Consider the following 21214-nt stretch of genomic DNA (forward strand, 5'->3'; position numbering starts at 1 on the left):
CAACATGCAATATATTATTCTCTTATCTATATATGGTTAGGGAAGCGGTAATTTCCCTGATTTTACAGATGAAGAAATTGAGGTTTAGAATTATTAAGTTGATTGTCCAAGGCCTCACAGCTAGTTAAGTAGATTCAATATCTGAATTCAGGCAATTTCACTCCAGAGCCTGAACTTTTAACCACTGGACCATATTGCTTTCCTTGATTAGTAGGAAAAAGAATATTAGAAAAGTACATACATCTTCTCACAGGAGATGAGTCAAATATAGGAGGTGTAAGAAAAAACACGATCGGAGGAAAATGCCTGAGTAGTCTAGACTATGAAGTGTAGGCATTTTTTTGAGAAAGATAAATAAGGGAAGGTATATTAAAGTCATCCAGGTAAAACAGTGCAATTCAAATGATGGGACTGGATTTGGATGGGAGGTGATGGGCTGTTGGAGCTCAGTGTGGGGGCCATAGGTGCCTCAGATCCCAGGTAGTTGTAGAGAGAGCAGTTTGTATTGAAATGGAAGTTATATTTGCAACCTTGACAAAAAGGGTCATTTATTTCAAAGATTGGGGTCCCTAATAAGGACCTCAAAACAAAAAAAGATAAAAATGTTCTTTCTTATTCCATGTTATGCTTGTAATTTGCTGCTTATGTCCTTCCTAGACGGGGACATGTTTTCAGTAAAGTGACTTGTGCATATGTTGTCTGAAGTATTGCAGGGAATCCCCGTTGTGGCTGCTGACTGTTTGCCACTCAAGCATCCCTGCATCCTTCTGCCAACAGCTTCAACTTGCATCTGGGTAACTATCCCCCAACCCACGTCCAGGCTTCAGCCAATTATTTTTTTTTATATTTCTGTGGCTACAGTGATTGGTTCATCCATGAACATGTGACCTAAGCCAGTCCAGTCAAAACATGTCACACTTTTGCTAGAAATAAAAAGTATTAGTGCTGATTTCATCACTTTATTCCTTATATCAAGCCACACCTGAGGCAAATCATCCCCTGGACTTTCCAGTTAGGGGAGACAAAAATTTATTTTTTTAACTTAGCTTATTTGTGATTGGATTTTCTTTTATTTGCAATGCAAAGAATCCTAATAAGTAAAGGAGGGCAATTCTCTTTTATTCATTGGGCAGGGGAGCAGAAAAGATTAGTGATGAATGCAGGAAATTTCCCTTCTGGGAGGACTTCAAAAGTTTCATAATATGTAGTAGCATCATTAAAAAAAATAGTATGAAAATAGTTTTAACCTTCAAATTTCTTATGAACAAGTAACAAATAAGAGATATTCCTGTAAACACAATTGCTAAACTCAAAGTTGAAACTTTGGTAATCTTGTATTCACTAATGGGTCAAATTTTTAAAAAAGCAACAATCAAACCACAAGTTTCCCCCAACACCCATTTGATGTATCCAATGTTACAAGGGGAGAATAAAACCTTTAAGACTTACAATGGGCCACATATTCCTGCAAGGGCTGGAGTGTAGGAGTGAAACTAACTGTGAGGTTGCATGACCTTATTTCATTTCAACAAACATTTTTGTGCACCTTTCTCAGTGCTGGCTTCTTTAGTGAGTTGGGTCCAGGGAACAAAGAACTCTGCATCTGAAGTTTCCAGACCTGTCATCTCTGCTGGATTTCCTCCCTTAGGCCACCACCACTAGTTTGAACTACATATAGATAGACCTGGATCACCATGGCAGAGGCTTGAAGAATACCAAATTCAAACTATGAGTGTAAATCACATGTGTTAATTCTATAGAAATATTGGTATTATACTTCAGGTTCAAGTAATGTTATCACTTACAGTTTTTGGTTTATTTTATTGGAGAAAATTTTTGACTACTTATTATTTGTAGTTGATAATTTAGAAAATATCCATTATAATTTTCAATTGAAATCCATGTGTCGTTAAAGAATGAAAAAAAATTTGCACTCTGAGCTCATTTGTTTTCTAACATGGACACTACTTCATCAGGGGAACTCAGAAGAATGAACCATTACATAAACATCAGGAAAAGAAGTTGGAATATGTTATCTCCTATTGGTTCTCTGAGATAAAGATAATTCAGAAGGGAAACCTCTAAAGTTGTTGACAAAATACATTTTCTTGAAAGTCAGTTCCATTTTTTCTGCCATCAAATTAGGTTTGATGATTTCCAAATGATTTACTTTCTTAGAACATGTAATGTCTAATTATTCTCTTATTAATTTTGTCATGTAAATAAAGTGAAGTTCTACTTTTACAATTCCATTCCTGTATATAGTTAGAGAGTTCTAAGTTAGAAATGGTAAATCTATAGTGCTCAGGTTTTTAAAAAAAGATTTTTATTAAATATAGCTAACATCAACATTATATCAGTTTGAGGTATACACACCATAGTTAGTCAACATTTATATGTATACCTAAAAAGGTGATCACTCTGATAATCCAGCAACCATCAACATCATACCACACTGTCACAATATTATTGACTATATTTCCTATGCTGTATATTACATCACTAAGACTTATTTGTTTTATACCCAGACATTTTAATCTCTTATTCCCCTTCACTTTTCTCCCCCTTTTTAGTTTTTAATTACAGTTGACATGAAGTATTATTTTATATTAATTGCAGATGTAGAGCATATGGTTAGACATTATATAATTTAAGAAGTGATCCTCCTGACTAGTCTAGTACCCACCTGGCATTATACACAGTTATTACCACATTATTGACTATATTTCGTGCTTTACTTTACATCCCCTTGACTGTTTTGTAACTATCAGTTTGTACTTCTTAATCCTGTCACCTTTTCACTCTGCTCCCAACCTTTCCCCCATCTATCACTCCAATGAATCTAGTACTCACCTGACACCATACATAGTTATTACAATATTATTGACTATAGTCCTTATGCTATACCCTACAACCCATGGCTTTGTTACAAAGCCATGACTACTTTGTAAAAAGCATTTGTATTTCTTAATCCCTTCCCCCTTTTCACCCACCTCAGGCCCCCTCCCATCTGGCAACCATCAAAATGTTCTCTGAGTCTATGAGTTTGTTTCTGTTTTGTGTCTTTGTTTATTTTGTTCTTTAGATTCCACTTATAAATGAAAACATATGACATTTGTTTTTCTCTGTTTGACTTACTACACTCAGCACAATACACTCTAGGTCCCCATGCATTTTAATTGTAGATGGCAAGATTTTCATTCTTTTTTATGGCTGAGTAATATTCCATTGTATATATGTACCACCTCTTCTTTCCACATTCATTCATTCAGGGACACGTGGGTTGCCTTCATATCTTAGTTATTGTAAATAATGCTGCAATGAACATATGGATGCACATGTCCCCTCGAAATAGCATTTTGGGTTTTTCAGATAAATACCCAGTGGTAGGATAACTAGTTCCTTCTTTGTCTCTTGTTATAGCCTTTATTTTAAAGTCTGTTTTTTCTAGTGTAAGTATTGCTACCCCAGCTTTTTTTCTTTTGTCTTTCCATTTTCATGAAATATTTTTCCATCCCTTTACTTTTAGTCAGTGTGTGTCTTTCAATCTGAAGTGAGTCTCTTGTAGGCAGCATATGTAAGGGTCTTGTTTTCTTATCTATTCAGCCACCCTATGTCTTTTGACTGGAGCATTTAAACCATTTACATTTAAAGTAATTGCTGATAAATATGTAGTTATTGCCATTTTATTATTCATAGTTTTTATCTTTTTTTTTTAAGTCTTAAAGAAGTCCCTTTGACATTTCTTAATAATACTTGTTTGGTGGTGATGAACTCCTTTAGCTTGTTCTTGTCTGCGAAGATTTTTATCTGTCCTTCAATTCTAAATGATAGATAGGTTTGCTGGGTAGAGTCATCTTGGTTGTAGGCCGTTGCTTTTCATCACTCTGAATATTTTGTGCGAATCCTTTCTGGCTTGCAAAGTTTCTGTTGATAAATCAGCTGACAGTCTTATGGGAGCTCCGTTATAAGTAACTAACTGCTTTTCTCTTGCTGCTTTTAAGATTCTGTCTTTGTCTTTAACTTTTGGTATTTTAATTATGATGTGTTTTGGTGTGGGCCTGTTTGCATTTATCTTGTTTGGGACTCTCTGTGCTTCCTGGTTCAAATATCCATTTCCTTCACCAGGTTAGGGAAGTTTTTCCATTATTTCTTCAAATAGGTTTTTAATTCCTGGCTCTCTCTCTTGTCCTTCTGGTACTACTATGATACGAATGTTGGTACTCTTGATGCTGTCCCAGCGGCCCCTTAACTGTCCTCATTATTTTTGGATTCTTTTTTCTTTTTGCCATTCTGTATAGGTGTTTTCTTCTACCTTCTTTACTTTTTCCTTTTTTTGAAAGTTTAAATGAAAAATAAATTATTACATGAAAAGACATATTGCCATTAATCTCCCTCAAAATAGTCCCCCTCACTTTGAACATATTTATCCCATCATTCTTGCCACTTTCTGAACCAGTTCTGGAAGTCCTCTTTCCTGAGTGTCTTTAGTTGCGCTGTCATGGCTGCCTTGATGTCCTGAATCATTTTGACTTTGGGGAAGAGCCAGTAGTCACACAGTGCAAGATCTGGTGAATAAGGTGAAAGAATACACACTTAATGTTTTTAGTTGACAGAAATTGCCATGTGCCAGAAGGGATGTGTGAAGTGAAGCATTATGATGATCTGCTACCTTATTTTCTAAATTGCTGATTCGATCCTCTGCTTTATCAAATCTACTGTTGACTCCCCCTAATGTTTTCTTCATTTCTGTTATTGTATTTTTTATTTCTGACTGCTTTTTTTTTATGTTTTCTATCTTAACTTTTATGTTTCCTATGTCTTTGTTGAAGTTCTCCCAGAGATCACTGAGCATCCTCATAGCCAGTGTTTGGAACTCTGCATCTGGTAGATTGCTTGTCTCCATTTTGTTTAGTTCCTCTTCTGGAGCTTTGTTCTGTTCTTTTATTTGGGACATATTTGTTGTCACCTCATTTTGGCTGCCTACCTGTGTTTGTTTCTATGTATTAGATAGAGCTATTATGTCTCCCAGTCTTAATAGAATGGCCTTATATAGTAAGTGTCCTGTGGGGCTCAGTGGTGCAGTTTCCCTGGTCACCAGAACTGGGTCCTCCAGGTGTGCCAATTATGTGGTTTGTGTGTGTCTTCCTGTTGTCATTGAGCCTTGGTTGTTAGCACATCAGTGGGAGACATTGACCCTTAGGCTGATTGGTTGTGAGGACTGGCTGTGACTACAGTGGGGGAGTTGTGGTGCAGGGTCTTATCCCACAGAGCAGAATTCACTTTAGCAGGGCTCTGGTGCCTGCTCAGTCTGCCCTTTGGATTTGTTGTCCTTGGAGGAGGCCAGGTGATGCTCTGGCTCAGTCCAAAGCTGGCCACTGGGTGTGTCAGCCCGGGGGCCTTCTGTGAGGGGACCCACTGTAGGCCAAGTTCAGCCACAGCCTGTGCCCTGTCTAGGGCCACCTGGAATGAGCTACAGTCTGTTTGATCTGGTGCTTGTAATAAAACAAAGTGTGTTCTCAATAGCAGTGTTCAATAAGATATTGTCAACCACTAACACCTACCCATTATCTAACTTGTTACCTAACAAGAGTGTGGGGAATCTGATTAATTTTGAAAAAAGAGAAGTTCAGAAATGATAGCATGTGGCATAAGAGCAAATGTGATGAAGGCAAAGCTGGAAGAAGGATTATGGGGAACGATAAGGACACTGGGGGACTGAAATGGTGAGATCAAATTTTTATGTGGGGGATTTCTCAAAACAAAAAAAATCAGAATAAAACAAAGTAACGAAAGACCTGTGCTGTCTTACAAATTTTGCTCAGGGCTGACTCAGCCTGACTCATACTCAGCCTTTTGATTTCCCAAACATGTCTGTTGACCAGTGACCACTCAAGACATAAAGCAGCTGGGTCTCGTGTTTGGAAGTTTGGTGGCTTTGGAATTTTAAATGATAAACAGCTAAATAGAGCTTACCATAAAATAAATAAAATGCATCTTAATTTAGCGTAGAAATATTTAAGTGAATGGGTTCTAATAAGGTTTCTGACTAGGCTTGATAAGTTCTTGGGAAATTGATGTCAGTCCAACAGAGAAAAGTACTACAAGTTTGCGTCATTCAAGAGTGGTTTATTCATCTTTGTAATTAGAACACTTTATAAAAGATACATTTTTGTTTTTTGGTGGCAAAATAGAAAGATTTATACGACAGCGATGTCAGTAATTGCATATATATGCAAAAATGCTATGAGAAAATGGAGATAAAATCTTAACATACCACATATAATTTTATTCTGATATGGGGATGCAGAGTTTTTGATGTGCACCATCCTGGCATCTTATCTAACATCTACAACATAAATATTTCTGGGTGTGGAAAAGATCTGAAAAAGTATTGATTGTAATTTATGGTGTTTTTTCCTACAAAGAAAGAAGACAAAAGTTTTCTGAAGTATGTGGGGGTTAAACTTCATTTATTTGCTTGAAACATTATTGGCTTGTTTATTTTTCCTTTCCCCTTGTATCCAATCAGTTAACAATTTCTGGCGATTCTTTTATATGCTCTCTCACATACATTCCTTTTCTTTCATCTCCACTGCTATTGCCTGTTTAGTCCAGTCTCTCCATAACTTGAATTTCTGGGGGTTGTTGCACTGCATTCAGGTTCTCTTCAGGTTTCACAACTTAATTAAAACATTGTATCTTCATTCACTTTATTTTAGCCATTCTTGTGGGTATGAAATGGTATCTCATTGTGGTTTTAATTTCTTGAATAATTGAAATTCTTTTTTGTGATTTTTGGACATTGGATATTCTCTTTGTGAAATGCCTTTGAAATCTCTTTCCTGTTTTTGTTTTAGGTTGTCTGACTTTTTTGTATTAATTTATAAGAGATTTTTGTATGTTATGGTAACAAACCCTTTTTGATTGTATGTATATGGTGAGGGTTTTCTACCAGTCTGTGGCTTGCTATTTCACTCTATGATGTCTTTTGATCAACAAAACTTATTAATTTTAATATTGCCCAATTACTCTTTTCCTTCATGATTACCATATTTTATGTCCTGTTTAGGAGATAATTACTGACAAAAGGTCATAAAAGTAATCTCTGATGTTATCTCTTAGAAACTTTATTGTTATTTGTAACATTTAGATGGATATTCTGTCTGGAATTGATTATTGTATATGGTGTGAGGTGTGATTATTGTATATGGTGTGATTTCCATGTGGATATCGGATTGCCACTATACTATTCATTAAAAAAGTATTTATGCACTGCTCTACAGTACATAAGGATTTATCATTAGTCATGTTTCCATATATGTGTGGGTCTTTTTCACAACCCTACTCTGTTCTATTGGTCTACTTGTCAAAACTTTGCCCAAACCATACTGTTCTTGTTGGTTTATTTTTCTTGTTTTTTGAGAAAAAAAATAAGTGCTTTTCTGGGTTCATCCCAAGAAAACACAAGAATAGTAAGATATGTTAACAATATATATGTCATTTAGTGAAATAAAATTTATTACAGAAAAATTCACTCTTCTTAGAGTGAACTTAGCTGCACATTTCTCTGACTTTCGACAAATGCATACAACCATATATCCACCACCATAATCGAGATATAGAACATTTCCAACACCTCCTAAGTCCCCTCAGGCCCCCTGTAGCCAATCTTTTTCTCTAGTCTCAGCGCTTGGCAAATATTGGTCTGTTTTTTGTTCCTAAAGTTTTCATTCTTTTAACAGCATCTTTTGCAAAACAGATATTTTTAATTTGGATAAAATCCAATTTATCAACCTTTCTTTATGAATCATGCTTTTGGTGTATCTAAGGAATCTCTGTCTGATGTCACAAATTTTTTCTCCTATTGTTTTATAATTTTAGGTTTTACACGTAAGTCTATGATCTGTTTTGAGTTTTTTTATAGGATGTGAAGTGTGTGTCAAATATTGTTTTTACATATAGATATTCAATTGTTCAAGTACTATTTGTTGAAAAGATGTCACTTTCTGCATTGAATTGTCTTTGCACCATGTCAAAAATCAATTGATTATGTATATATAGATCTTTCCGCTATACATTTGCTTTTCTATACGCATTTTTAAAATCAGCTTGTCCATTTTTATAAAACTATTCTGCTAGGATTTGATTGGAATTGCATTGAATCTCAACATTAGTTTAGGGAGAATTGTTATCTTCACAATATTGACTCATCCAAACGTGAACACAGTATTCTCTCTATTCATTTAAGTCTTATTAAATTTTATTAGTGTTCTGTAGTTTCCAGCATATAGATCTTGCACTTATTTTGTTAGGTTTTTACCTAAATATTTTATGTTTTTGGTGTTATTATAAATGATACTTTTAAAACAGTTTAAGTTCTAATTGTTTTTTCCTAGTAGGTAAAAATACAGTTGAATTTTAGTATACTGGTCTTATATCCTGTAAACTTCCTAAACTCATTTATTACTTTTAGTTTTTGGAGCTTCTTTGAGCTTTTGTTTTGTAAATAGTTGTTATGGTTCGAATATGTTGAAATCATAACCCCCAAATGTGATGGTCTTAGGATGTGGAGATTTAGGGAGGTTCTTAATTCATGAGGGCAGAACCCTGAAGAATGGGACTACTACTCTTGTAAAAGAGGCTCCAGAGAGATCTCGCCCCTTCCACTATGTGTAGATACAGTAAGAAGACTGCCATCCAGAGGAAGGCCCTCACCCGACCCTGCTGGTGCCTTGGTCTTGGAATTCCAGCCTCCAGAATTGTGAGAAAGGAATTTCTGTTGTTTTTAAACCATCCAATCTGTGGTATTTTGTTATTGCAGCCTGAGTGAACTAAAACAATGATTATGTAGTTTATGAATAGAGATGGTTTTATTTCTTCATTTCAATTTATTGGACTTTTATTTGCATTGGCTAGTTCCTCTAGTGTGATGTTGAATATATTTGGTGAGAATAGATATCCTTGTTTTGTTCCTGATCTTGGGAGAGAGATTATTTTTCACTTAAATATGATGTTATAGTAGATATTTTTGTAAATACTCTTTATCATGTTAAGGAAGTTTCCTTCTATTCCTAGTTTGTTGAGATTTTTTTTTTCTTTTTTTCTTTTTAATCAGGAGAATATGTTGGATTTTTGTCAAATGCTTTTTCTGTTACCATTTATATGACCATATGGTTTTTCTTCTTTAGTCTGTTCATATGGTGAATTACACATATATTGGCTGATTGGATCTTTTTTTTTTTTGAATGTTGAACCAGTTTTCCAATCCCTAGATAAACCTCACTTGATCATGAAGTTAGTTTGTTTTTAAAATATTGCTGGATTTGATTTGCTAGCATTTTGTAGAGAATCTTTGTGTCTATGGTCATGAGAGATAGCCATCAGTAGTTTTCTTGTAATATTTTTTCTGGTGTTGTTATCAGAGTAATGTTAGCCTCATAAAATTAGTTGAGAAATGTTTCCTACTCTTTGTAATCTGGAAGAGCTTTTAAAAATAATTATATTCCTTCCTTAAATGTTTGATAGCTTTTGCCAACTAAGGTATCTGGGACAGGAGTTTTCTTTGTTTGGAGATTTTTATGTATAAATTCAAATTCTTTGAATATAGGACAAATCAGGCCATCAAGTTCTTTTGAACTTTGGCAGTTTGTGTCTTTCAAAGAATTTGTCCATTTCATGTACATTGTTAAGGTTATAGGTGTAAAGTTTTTCATAATTTTCCTTATTATCCTTTAAAATGTTTGTTTGTGGGGTCTGTAATGATGTGTCCTCTTTCATTCACGATATTTGTTATTTGTCTTTTCTCTTCTTAACCTGCTCATTCTGATGAGAGGTTTAAAAATTTTTTTGATCTTTTCAAGAAAACAGTTTTGGTTTCATTGACTTTCTCTAATTTTTTTTGTTCTTAATTTCATTGATATCCACTCTTACCTTTATCATTTTGTTTCTTGTTCCTGCTATACATTAAATTTGTTCTTTAAAAAAAATTTTAAGGTGGAAGTTTAGATATTGATTTGTGATCTTTCATCTTTTTTTTTAGCTGTGCTATTTTAGCAGCATCTCACAAATTTGTATATGTTATATTTTCATTTTCTTCAATACAAAATATTCTCTAGTTTTCTTTGTAATATTCTTTTTGACTTGTGGGTTATTTAGAAATTTGTTGTTTGAATTTCATATATTCAGGAATCATATTTTTGTTTTGATATGTATATTTGTTATTGGTTTCTAATTTACTTTCATTATAGGAGTTAACAGTAGAGAAACTGGTTCGGGTTTTACAGTTGCTATGGTTATCTTCAGCATGCCACAATCTTCAAAGTTCTCTAATGATGTCTTGTGCTTACGGTAAAGATCTGGATGCCTGAAAGTTTATTTCAATGTTTGGTTTCAACCCTTAGCTCTGAGCTATATAGTTCTCTGCCTGTACCACAGATGGACTTTTCTCTGTGGTCTTGCCCCTCCCACAATGGTAGACTACTGTAACTTGTTACTTAGTGTTTCCTGCACTGGTTGGGAGCAGGGCAGGAGGGTCCTCTATTGTTCCGGCCCAGCCTCAGGCTTACGTAAGCCACTGGTGTCAGGACCTATGGAGGTGGTGTTTTTTGAGTTCCTCCTTCCTGTGGCAAGCAGCCAATTTTCTGCCTGTATCTGTGGTAGGTGTTGTGAAGATTTTCTTGCCCCCGTCCAATTACAGGAGACCTCTAATAGTACTGGTGCAGGATTATGAGTTCAGCACTGTTTTCTGCTCCTTCCCGATGGACTGTAGTATCTTCTATTATTTCAGGAGACGATGAATCTGTTCTGCAGGAGGTGGCAGTGTTAACTACCCCTTGCCAGAAACTTAAGCCTTTTGAGAGAAAGGTCCAAGCAGAGGAGTCTGGCTTCTTTCCAATGGCTGGTTCTCTCCTCCATGCCTATCCCACAGAGGGAGTCTTTCTCCAGCCTCCTGTCCTGCCTCCTGTGATTCTTGTGAGTACCAATTGAACATCTATCAGAAAAAGCCGGCAAGTGTATGGGGACTCCCTTGTGTTTGTGGCTCCCTCTGTTATCATGATAGCTAACACTGGTGGATGGCTGATTTTTGTTGTTGTTGTTGTTGTTCATTTTAGACTTAATTTTTTTCCATCTTCATTGAGATATACTTGACATATAACAGTGTGAACATTTAATGTGTTGTACAATGTGTTGATTTGATATACTTATACATTGTAATATGGTTACCACTGTGGTGTTAGCTAACACCTCCTACATGTCACATAATTACCATTTCTTTCTTTCTTTCTTTGTTTTTGTGTGACAAAAACATTTAAGTTCTACCCTCTTAGCAACTTTCAAGTATATAACACAGTACTGTTAACTATAATCACAATGGTGTACATTAGATCCCCAGAAATTATTTATCTTCTAACTGGAAGCTGGCTGATTTCTTTGTGCCCAATTGAATGGAGGCCATAGGTGAGACCATCCTTACTCCCAACTCTCCATGGGGAGGCCCCCCCATTCTGGGATTTTAGGTTGCTTGGTTGTTTTGCAATGCCAGCCCTCTGATGGATTCAAGAAAAGTGATTTTGTAATTTATATGGCTTTCTCTCATTGTTAGGTAACGAGTGGCAGTCTTTTCAGGTTTCTACATCTCAGATAGAAATGGAACCAAACATTGTGTTTCAATACTTAATCAGAAAAAATTGTTACTCTTTATGAGATGATATAATGAATTCTGATTTATCAGAGCTATGTTAACACTTTGAACATCAATGTTAATAGCACCAAAATGTTCTCGAGAGTACTATAAAATGATAATCACTGTTCATAGTGATGACACTGAAGCGTTTTTAGGATCCCAAATTGTCATTAGAATCATCAGAAAATATTAAATTAGATACAGTTTTAGAATTATTTTCATTTGAGGAATATGCCTCGAACAATAGGAAACCAGGTATGGTATCTATGATTATACCTTATTAATTTTATAACTAACTGAATTTGAATATATAAGATTTTACTTTGTTTACAGGTAGTTTAAGGCAATATATATTTTAAATGTTCAGGCAACTGGGGATGCTACACGCAAGCTTTTGTTTAATAGCTGCACAGTCTTTTATATGCTGTCAATACATTTACACTGCACATCACATGTTAATTATACTATAGGCTACTTAATGGATAGGAGAATTCACTAATACAAATGAAAGAAATATTTTGCTCCTTTAATTTTCTTTCTATTTTAGGTAAAACTCTCTTCTAATGGATGTAAAGTTTAGCATGCTAGATAAGAAACATATGTATGTATACATATATATATACACATACATATATATAAATTTTATATTAATCTTGTTTTAGATTTATACTTCTATCTTTGCAGACATTAAAAGAAACTTGCATCATACCCTGTGAAGTAGAGACAACGTCTAATTTTACAATCTATATAATATCTAGAAAATTGCAGGATGAAACAATGTGTTGTTGCAACTCACCAAATGTAAATAACTATACTTCACTTGGCAAATGGTGATAGTTCAGCATACATGTTGGACTAAGAGTAGTACAGTACATTCTGTACTTCAGAAACTCCCATAACTATCAAATACTATAGAGGAATATTTTTGACATTTATTTATCCCAAAAGATCATATTCAACATCTGTTTTTTTTTTTGTGTATGTGGAACACACTTTAAATGATTACATCAGTTGCCTTTTTAAAAAAATATGAGATGATTAATCTTTTCCTTATTGTGCAATGAGTTTAGAATGAATTATATGTCTGATTCAGGAGTTAAAAAAAAAAAAAAAGCCTTGGCCATCATGGTTCAATTTGGAGTTCCACAGCGTGGAATATGCTTGCAATATTCTCAATGTTGACTTCTTAATATTATAAAGCTAGGAAGAAATTTATCTACCTAGAGAAATCAGAGAGAAAAGGCAGCAGGTGTGGGGCACAAAGGGTTTGGCTTTTCTCCTTTCTTCTGCCTCAGTGAGACTCGAGCTGGGACTAAGAAAAGAACAAGACTCACTTGGCTATTCAGCTAGGGGGAAAAACTAGGGGTGGGGATTTGACTTAGGCTACAAGTAAAGTTAGATGACTCGTGTTGCCCAGTACTGACTGGTAGGGTCCACGTGATGTTTCTCACAAAGCAGGTCATCAGGAATACTTTGTCCAGTGCTCCAGGGGCTGCTACTTGTGGCACAATACACAGTGTGTCAGTGGTAGGCAGTGAAGGAAATACGGTGTGAGTTTATAGCACTTTCAGTAACTGATTGCTCACAGCCAAACAAGTGGACTTTATAATTCTTACTGTCACTGAAACTGAATAGAGGACACTGATTGTGGCAAACACCATTGATTGTGTCAGTGGTCACAGATGCAGAGGTAAAGGGTCTGGGGGGCAGAAAGAGAGAGCGGCAGAGATACACATAAGTAAAGAGAGATTTTATTGGTAGTTAGAAAAGCTGTGTCTACGATATAGACTCCATTCCAGAAAACCATTACCTGATAGGCACTTGGTATTCATAGCGAAGGTTAAGATTTTGCAGATGTGCCCTAAAGACTTGGTGCAAATAGTTATCAATGAAGGCAGCAAAGAAAAGATCTGATTAGCACCCGCCACATGGGGTGAGAAATAAGCAAACTTGGAGGAGCAGCTAAATAGAGCCTGGAATAGGAATCCAGTGGGATCAGAACAGAAATCGCAAGCTTCCTATGCAGGCAAGGAGCCTCCTTCTACTTCCTCAGAGAGGGGAGTTTGGAAGTGGATGTTAGAATTGACTATATACTCTTTGTAACTGCTGCTTGTAACCAGGAATAAATTATTCTATAATACAGCACACACACTTCACATTCTGTAGAGTGGGTTCAGCAGCACTGAAGTCCTTTTATTTTATTTTTTTCTATTTTCATAAAATCCTGGACTGTGTGAACCTATTTGGCCATTGTAGTAAAAAGTACATATTTAGATTGAGTCAAACACAGGTTACGTGTTATCTTTTCAAGGATATCGTTTTAAAACCCTCATTTCTATTTGTTCTGTACTTTACCCTGTTACACAGCCTACTGCTTCTAACTTGTGATGATTAAATGAGATAATTACAATCATTCATTTCAAAGCCAAACCACTGAAAGTACCTGCTTCAGTTAAAGCCGGGAACAAAACTGCTCAAGTTCACATAGCTACTAAGAGGCTGAGCTGGATTAAAGCCCAGGTTTCCTGACTTCTTAGCTTAATGTGTCTACTACAACATTTTCTAAAAACAATAATAAAATTCAAGATCTCTAGAAAAACTTGTTAAAATTTTAAAGCAAATTAAGTTATTATTACTCAGAAATTTTATTAACAAATGTGTTTATACCTCTAGAAGAATTTTTGTAGAAATGAAGACATTATGACTTGTTCTTTGTCTGGACACTCTAGATTATGAGAATTGTATTTTTCAGTGGTAGTTTCAGCCATGTGTGTCATAGATTACAAAATAACATTGTCATAAACTCAAGAAAATCAAGCCCAGATGCAGCAGACTGACCATAGCTGTTGTCACAGCTCCACCGGGCTCTGAATTCTGAAACCCAGGCTCATTTCAGCTCCTTGGGTCACCTATCTCTAGTATGGCTGTTGTCCTCAAGGTCCAAGATGCTGCTAGAACTTTTGCCATCAGTACACCACAATGACAGTTAGATATTTATAAAACCATCCATTCTCGCTCAAGGTAACATATCTTTTTTTTTTTTTTTTTTTTTTTTTTTAATAATTCTGCGTCCACTCTAATTTACTGATCATTCCTGGAAACAGGAACTTGGAGAGAAAACTTCTTGTTAAAGTTGTTCTTCCTTTTGCATATTGTCTCCACTAGTGTACTCCAGGGGTCTGTTCTTTATCTTGGAATAGAGGCTAGTCAGTAGCGATAAACACTCTCATAAGTCAGGTGGTGAATACTATGGGTGTTCCACCCTCTAGAAAGCCAGGTGTCTAATGGTGATCAAGTGGGGAATGGTGGCAATCCTTCTGTCAGCCAGGACATGCACTATCCTGGTATCCAAAGTGGGGGTCGGAGGAAGCAGTTCTTTACTTCAGCTTCCGGTTTATAGGGCTTTGTGATTTGGGAGTGGTTCTTCAAAGGTAGGCCTGTAGTCTACTGTTATATGGTCCTTGAGCGGAGAATGTTTGTTATATTTTTAAAGAGTTTTAGAATAATAATAAAATAATAATAATAATAATAACAACAGTAGTAATAATAATTGGAGACAGGGACAGTGTATGACTTGCAAAACCTAAAATATTTATTATCCGTCTGTTTATAGAAAAGTTTGTAGACTCTTGTTCTAGATGATTTAACGTGTCCCTGTGCTTTATTTTCAGTTTTGGGTCTTCCACAGAAGTTGAGAAAAGGAAAAGTTCAATTTTAACCCCTTACTCCCATTATAATGCATGTTATTAACTGAGTGATAAGATTGTTTGTACTTTTTAAAATGTCTATTGACTTTCTTTCCTGATTTCCCCAAGTATATTAATGTGTCCTAGGAAAGAAAGTATAGATATTATGAATTCAGTTCAAGCTATTTCTCAACAGGTGGTTTCCGCATCTTCAGAAAACAAAGCATCCTCTCCCCACATCTGTTGATTTCCCTGACATAGTTACACATTAACACATTTATTATATAGCCTTGAAACTGAAGTCTTAGAAGAAAAAGGAAATGGAGTTTTTCTGGGAATTCCTCAGCTGTTCTCTTATTGGTATTAATAACATTTGTCCTGGCACTCTCACATTGTTTTTCTTTCCCCCCTTCTTACAAAGTTCTGTCAAGCCTCAATCTCCATTTTCAATTTGCCCCTTATCCTGCTCACTGTACCCTCTTTGCAGCATCCTGAAAGCAGCTTGCTCTCATACCTCTTTGCTTTTGCATACTCGTATGCAGTTCCCATTGAGAAACCCCTTTCCTTCATTCTTCGGTAAGTTTCTGTCCATTTTCTGAGATGTGGCTCAGGTGTCTGGGAAGCTGTCACTGACCACTGCCTGCACCGAGTTGGATGTCTGTTCAGTGTGCTTCTAGGGTATTGTGTATCTGCCTCTACATGGTACTTAACGAGCTACCTTGTTGCACTCATCTGTCTCTCCCACAAGACTGTGCACATCTTGAGTACAGGAACTTGTCTTCCTTAGCTTTTGTACCCAGTGATTGGCAGGTAATTGAAACAATCATGAAGCTAACATTTTTGAGTAGTTGCTTGATCTCAAGCGTATTCCAAGCATTCTACCTACTTTACAAAGTAAGTGCTATTATTTATTTTGTAAATGGAGATACCAGGCATAGAGATTTTGGTAACTAGTAAGTGATGGAGCCCAGTTAAACCTGGGTAATCTAGCCTTAAAGACCAAATTTAATTATTTCAGTGCCTTAATATAGACAATATTTAAATGTGGGTATTCAATAAGTTCTCATTGAATAAATGAACATCCTTTCCCTTTATAGTCCATATCTGCTCAACAAAGTAGGGTCCATTGAGATCTGTATGTAACTGTGTGTAGTGACCCTTAGGGATGAAAGGGGATTGTCTGGAAGCCTCAGAATGGTTACCTATATTCTACAGCATATTTGATGCAACCACCTTCCTAGAATTACTGGGATGGGTGCTTTTCAGGATCAGTTTCTCCTGTCCCCCTGAGTTAGAGCCTTTCCATCTAGTCTTGCAAACAATGAGATGGTGGTTGCTGCAGCCTTGGATAATCAGCAATCTCTTGGTATCAACAATACCTCCTCAGGGGTATCTTCACCTGTCCTATCAAAATCAATACCCTTGCTAATGGAAGCTGTGTTCAACTCCATTCACTGTAACCAGCCCTGGTTGTAAAAGGCAAGGAAATAGATTCTTCTTTAGAAGGAATGCAGCCGTGGCCACATCTTGATTTTAGCCCTGTGAAACCCACATTGGACTGTAAGACAATACATTTCTATTGTTTTAAGTTTGTGGTAATTTGTTACAGCAGCCATAGAAGACTAATACAGGCAGTGTTTTACCACATGTGGCCCTCTGAGCCAGCTGCATCATAAGCAGGTTGTATTTCAGAGCAAGGAAAATTATCAGGGAAAAAGAGGGGCCTTACGTAGTGATAAAGGAGTCAGTTCCCTGAGAAGACATAACAATCCTTAATGTGTATGCTCCTAATAACAGAGCATCAAACTATATGAGGCAAAAACTGATAGCACTGCTAGGAGACATAGTGGTATTCATATTCATACTTGGAGACTTCAAAACCCCTCTCTCAAAAATGGACAGATCCAGCAGGCAGAAAATCAGTAAGTTTGTAGTTGAACTCGACACCACCATTAATTAACTAGATATAATTGACATGTGCACATTACTTCATTTAACCATGGCAGATTACACATCCTTCTCAAGTTCACATGAAAACATTCATCAAAACAGATCACATCCTGGGCCATAAAACACACCATAACACATTTAAAAGAATAGAAATTATACAACGTATTTTCTCAGACCATGATGGAATGAAACTGGAACTCAGGAAGAGAAAGAGGGGTGGAAAACCCCCAAATAGTTGGCGACTAAACAACGCACTTTTAAATAACATGTGTCAAAGAAAAAATCTCAGAGAAATTAAAAAGTATTTTGAATTAAATGAAACTACAACTTACCAAAACTTGTGAGATGCAGTGAAAGCAGTGCTTAAAGGGAAATTTATAGTACTGAATAATCAAGTTATTAAAAGTGCAGATCCTGGGGTCAGACACAGATTCATTCAACTAGGTCTCTTTGAATAGGACTAAATTGCAACTTAAATGACTGCCCCAGATGAGTTTAATGCACCCTAAAATTTCAGTGTTCCTTTTCCCCCAATTTGTTAACCATGAAAATGGAAACAAATCCACTGGTGTTAAACTTTTTTGAGGAGCCTAATTCATTTGGGTACAAACAGAAACACTTCTGCTTTTTTTTTTTTTTTCTTCCCGATAACAGCCCCCTCCCACATGTTCTACATATTTCTCATCGACTAGAAACTCTTAGTATAACGTACGCCAGGCTTGGTAACTTTTCAGCCAGTTTTAAACATTATTAGAATTATCTCATCATGGTGTCTACTATTTACATCTCTTTATTTAAAAACATTGATGCATTATCTTCTTAAAACATCTTCTCGTCCCGAACCCAGTATAGGCTCAAGTGTGGCTAGGAAGGAAGAGAGCTGGAGGAGGGACAGAGGAAAAGGCAAGCGTCTTCTCACTTAATGAGGTTGGGTCCTCCCCTGAGTTAGATGCTGTTGAGTTTATTGCCCAACGGCTTGGCCTGGTTGGGTGGTGGTTGTTCCAACGTGCACCTTTGAGCAGCACCTCCGGGCATTGGTGATTCCTGGTGAGATTTGCTCATATCTTTTGGATTACCCCTCGCTGATGGTGACATGTGTATCCTTCTCTGCTCCCTACACCACCGTGGTCTAGACAAGACTGTAGCCATCAATCTCACCTACCATCTTAGGCCAGTGTTCTGACTTGTGGGCATATGGAGATCCCTTGAACATATCTCTTTGGAACTGCAACTCGAGGCAACCACATTCCTCTACCATTTTGTCTTTTCATGTTGTCTTTCCATTGTTTGGCAAGGCTCTGTCCATTCAACTCGGGTGTCTGTCTTCACATCTGACTTCCTTCCTTTGGCTTTGGACAAGGGATACACATGGCTTCCCTCAGTCACAAGACAGAAGGAATGGTATCAGCAAATATATGCTTCTCCCTTCCTTATGCTCCTTGCCAAGCTGACCTCCATTACCTCTTAGCTGTCTTCTTTTTTTTTAAACTTTTAAAAATTTATTTCAAGTGTGCTTTTCCAGGAGCCATCAGCTCCAAATCAAGTAGTAGTTTCAATCTAGTTGTGGAGGGCACAGCTCACAGTGGCCCATGTGGGGATAGAACCGGCAACCTTGTTGTTAAGAGTACCACACTCTAACCAACTGAGCTAACTGGCTGCCCCGTTAGTTGTCTTCTTGTATTTCATGGTGATTGTGTGTGAGAAGTAGAGGTTCATTGTAAAGTCACATTTCTGAATTAGTCTCTCTTCGTTAGCTCTATAGGGAGATCATAGGCTTGCAGAACCTTGAGGATGGGGTAGCCAATTGTTATTGTCCTTAGCTATGGGTCTTGACCTTGGTTCCAGGAAAAAAAAATTCTCGCTCAGCATCCTATTATATTCCCTGGTGAGAAATAGCAATTGTCATTAGAGCTGTTTATGCAATATACTAATGTCTTCTATATATTAATGACATGAATCATTATAAATGAGCTTATCCTTTCAGAACCAATTAGAGACTCAAAATCAGAACTGAAACTTTACCCTGTACAGATTAAATTAACTTCAAAAAGCTATCTTAAAATAAGGCGTGTGTGTGTGTGTCCTGCCCGACACTTCCCAAGTTGAACAGTTTGGGTGTGGCACTAGCCACTCAGGTTTTGAAATATCAGTGTTATGTGACGAAAACTCTTCATGTGTGGAAAAATGGACAACTACTATAGACTGTTGGAGGCAGAATTTGGGGGATGGGCATATTGTAAAGCTTGAGTTAATTCTAAGATATGTCTTGATGCAATAAAATCAGCTATGACTGGAGGCTGTGCATTTGGGTTCTTCGATCCAGTCAAAACTCTGCAAGCCAAAGCATTTTTTCTGTTTTGTGTCATTTAGTTTTATTTTAGCAGCATTTTCTACTATGATGAGTTTTCTCACTTTTAACTCTAACATGGGAGTGGGGGAGAAGAGTTTTAAATTTCTTTTCATAGTTATAGAACCAAATTTGAAAACATCAGTGAACTATAAATTTATAAAATTACGTTGTGTAAGACTTAGGCTTAAACTAAGTGGGAATTATTGAGACCGAGGTAAAAATGAAGTAATTTAAACATGTATGTGAATACCAAGGAAATATTATTTAATGAGCATGCAATCTTCTAAGGTTACAAACGTCACAGATTACTTTAAAATATTTGATATTTAATAAAGTCCAAGTTATTGTACTTCGTATTTCCCTCTTATTTATTTATTTTTAAGACATAATTTTTTTAAGGGAAATTCAATTCATATGTTTTAGACTAATTTGGCTGGATTATCAAAATTATTTTGTTAGAATTACATTCCATCCAAGTGGTCTCAATGTATTTGAAAATGAGTTTTTTTTTAAAAAAATTGTCTTTTTTTCCTTATTAAATAGGATCATGTATTTTTTCCTCTTGTAGATGAATTCAAACACAAAGAGATTTGTTTTATTAATAATTCTGTAACTATGGATGCCAGATTATTTTATTAGAATAAAAACTGAATTCCTTATTATCACAGAAATAATCAGTTTTGCATACTGTCTGAATTTAGAGAGCATTTTATTTGTAGTAATGATAGATAGGACTTGACAACTGTAAAGATAATCATAAAGGTTCACATAATTATTTTAAAAATTATAAACTGAAAGTCCCCAGCCAAATTCTACTTTGACATATAAAACAGGATCTAACTAATATTATCAAGTGTGTACTATACATCAGGTAATAGGGTCAACATTTTACATGTAATTTAAAAGCATTTTATCTTTATGTCCTTCTGATTTCATAAAATAGACAGCCAAGATTCAGTCTGATTAAGTAATTGTCCAAGAACATGCACAGAGTGGTAAAATCAGGCTTTGGACCAGGGTAAGACATTTTTATTTTAGCTACAATAGTTAAGGTAGATGTGAATTATTTTCTGCAGCAAAGAATCAACTTTGAGATTAAATCAATTTGAACCCAAGTTATAGTCTATATGTGTTATAATTAAGGACTCAGTATACCCATGAACCTGGGCATAATTGCCAAAATAAATATCTCTGTCCTTTAGTTAGACAACTTCTTAAATTCAATGATTGCATACTTACTGAGAATTTATACTGCATCCAAATAAATAATTATTACAAAAATTATTGATTCTTGAATATTCTGTCACAAAAACTTTACATAGAGAGTACCAATGAGTTTTAACAAAGAATTAGACTTAGCAGATAACAATAGCCAAAACAACAATTATTACTACCACCATATTTCAGGAAGGATGTATTAATATGCTACAGAACAAATTTTCTTATTTTATTTTTCTGTATTAGTTATTATAGGTAAAATGATGATGTACTAAGAAACAGCCTTCAGATCTCAGTAGCTTCAAACAACAAAGGTTTAATTCT

Source organism: Rhinolophus ferrumequinum, chromosome 3 (genome assembly GCF_004115265.2).
Source record: "Rhinolophus ferrumequinum isolate MPI-CBG mRhiFer1 chromosome 3, mRhiFer1_v1.p, whole genome shotgun sequence".
Classification (NCBI taxonomy): domain Eukaryota; kingdom Metazoa; phylum Chordata; class Mammalia; order Chiroptera; family Rhinolophidae; genus Rhinolophus; species Rhinolophus ferrumequinum.